This window comes from Petromyzon marinus, chromosome 57 (genome assembly GCF_048934315.1).
Source record: "Petromyzon marinus isolate PM22_M1 ecotype Great Lakes invasive population chromosome 57, UKy_Petmar_22M1.pri1.0, whole genome shotgun sequence".
Classification (NCBI taxonomy): Eukaryota; Metazoa; Chordata; class Hyperoartia; order Petromyzontiformes; family Petromyzontidae; genus Petromyzon; species Petromyzon marinus.
Window position 1 is genome coordinate 2,577,268 of NC_133723.1, and position 3,126 is coordinate 2,580,393.

Genomic DNA, 3,126 nt, shown 5'->3' on the forward strand with positions numbered 1-3,126 from the left:
CATGGTCTCGCACAAGTCTAGGCCTTGCCTAATGCACGGTAAACGAACATTCTGTTAACAATGTTTAAAACAAAAAAGTTTAGTCGTATTCATCAACAATTGGATACAGTATATGTTCTCATTAGTTTAATTATGGGTTAGTGTTACGGGTAGATGTTCGATTGAATACAAGAATCGTAGGAAGTGCAGAGCATATGTACAGCGATACGATACAAGTCGTGATAGATAACGGACGATAGCTCGATACAGAACTGAGAGAAAGCGAACCTACTAATCAGGTAGGAATGTACAATTATTTCCGACTGGGATTTTATCTTGATTTCGGGGGGGGGGGCGAGAATTGTTCACTTTCCGACATACGGAAAATTCGGGTTACGGATCGTTCTCGGGAACCTAACCCTCCCGTTAACCGGGGGACTGCCTGTATTTGTCTTTGTGTGTGCCTCGTCGATCGTTCGCCCTATCAAGGGAGTTGGGCCCCACACACACGCGGCTGGTCGGACGCGTGCGGTTTTCCCGCGCGGTTCCATCAGCGCAGCACGCAGACAATGTCTCAACCAGCCGGCAGAACTCCATCATCAGACGGTTTAAAAGTAAATCTGTGCATGCAGAGAGAGAGAGGGGGAGGGGGGCACCACCCCGCGTGGCAAACCCAGCCGTGACATCGCGCGGCAAATGAATGCCTCCTCGGGTTTATATTCTCTCTTATCGCCGTCGAGAATTTTTTATTGCAGCTTTGTGTGTTTTTTTTGTTAAAACGTTTTACGGCATTTCTAGCAGCGAATTATTTGAGCAGTCCGAGGCGGGGTGCTGGGCACAGCGGGAGGGCACGGGTGAGGTCGCGCGTGGCCCTTGGCCGCACGCAGACCGGAGGGGGGGTGGGGGGCGGTGCGTTCCGGCGGGCGGAGCGTTAGTTCGGTGGTGGTGGTGTGGGGAAGTGGTCGGTGGGGTGGGGGGCCATGTCAGAACATTTCAAGGTGGCGGGCATTCACGACCACAGATTCAGCGCTGTGCCCGTGGTGGCGAGTTCATTTCAAGCTTAAACGAGCCCCAACGCCCGCCCCGTAGTGCCCCCCCCTCCCCCCACCCACTGTGTGAGTCGGCCCCTGTCTCATTGTGAGCACGCAGGGTCAGGAGGTTCGTCATCCACTCGTGGTTGCGTAGGGTGATCCAGATGTGTTGTGACCCCCCCCCCCTCCTCCACCCCCAATTAATTGACCACCCTCCCCCCCCCACCATTAGTTTCTCCCATTGCATATTCATTTCTGTTTTAAATAAACCTTTTAAAAATATATATGACTTTTTTGAGAGAATAAAATGGGGGTGGGGGAGGGGGGGTCACGAGACATCTGGACCAGCCTGCAGAGCGGGGGCGTGTCACAACGCCCGCGCAAGGAACGAGCAACCCGGTCCGCAGGGGATGCCCAGGGACAGCGGCAGCGGTGGCAGCGGTGGGTCCACGTCGTCTCTGAAACATCGCCCGCTGATGCTGCCTCTAGTCGCGTTGGCAGTAGTGCACAAGGAGCAATTAACATCATCAAGAACACCAACCTAACACGTCCCGTGTCAATGACGCTGTGTGTGGCCGTAGAAGGCGAACATTAAAAATATATAATGTGACGTTCGAGAAATTACCAAATGATTTATGTGCTCTGAAGAAGGACCATTGCCCGAAACGTCGCCTAATTCTATATGTGTACACACCCACACTCATTGCTGACGAACGGCCTCGAGTCCGTCTGGTCGACAGCAGCGGTTCCAGATCTCCCTGCACACCGCACGTGTCACTGCTAACCCTCAACACGTGTGTGTGTGTGGAGGTGTAACACACACGCGTGTGTGTGTGTGGAGGTGCAACATACACGTGTGTGTGTGTGGTGTAACACACACGCGTGTGTGTGTGTGGTGTAACACACACGCGTGTGTGTGTGTGTGGAGGTGTCAACCCACACGCGTGTGTGTATGTGTGGAGGTGTAACACACACGCGTGTGTGTGTTACACCTCCACACACACGCACGCGTGTGTGTGTGTGTGGAGGTGCAACATACACGCGTGTGTGTGGAGGTGTCAACCCACACGTGTGTGTGTATATGTGTGGAGGTGTAACACACACGTGTGTGTGTGGAGGTGTCAACACACACGTGTGTGTGTGTATATGTGTGGAGGTGTAACACGCACGTGTGTGTGTGGAGGTGTCAACCCACACGTGTGTGTGTGTGTATATGTGTGGAGGTGTCAACCCACACGTGTGTGTGTGTGTGTATATGTGTGGAGGTGTAACACGCACGTGTGTGTGTGGAGGTGTCAACACACACGGTTTACCCCGTATTCTTGTACAGGGAAATTGAGTTTTTAAGGTCCATACGGCGTACAGCCGTTTCAATACGACACAAAAAAATACATGTTTGGGTCTATTTGTTTGTGTTTCTCCCTTGTGATGGGACTGTGTGCAGGATGAACGTTGAGATTTATAAGGGGCACGGGGTGACCAATAAGGTCTGAGTTGGTTTGTAATGAGGTAGGTCACCGATACGGAGTTGACACGAGCGTGTGTGGGTGTCGCAACTCCACGCAACCCAATGGCGAGCGCCCTTCGTCAAGAGCCGGATGGCTCACAGTGCTATACCAAAATAAACTGTTCATAATAAAGGTTTTTGGGTTAGATCGCGTTATTTATAAATGTGTCGTAACCCTCCACCACCCGACACGGCAAATCAGCAAAAAAGTGTCACGTTGACAAAAGACAAAAAATTCACTACTTTAGCCCACCGGTGTGTTGAGTGAATCCACAACATTTACAGAATCCACAACATTTACACTGTAAAGTAGTGAATTATGTATTTTGTCAACGTGACACTTTTTTGCTGATTGGCCGTGTCAGGTGGTGGAGGGTTACAACACATTTATAAATAACGCGATCTAACCCAAACACCTTTATTATGAATAATATTGGTCGCGAAAGCCTACGTGTCAAAATAAACTGAACTAAAACTGAACTGAAACTTAGCCCGGCTCTGAATCGCAGGGGTCCGGGGGGGGGGCAGCTTCCCACAGACCGCGTCCCACGGCGGCCTTGCGGAAGAGCAGGATGAGGAGGAGCAGGATGAGCAGGATAAGGATGAGCA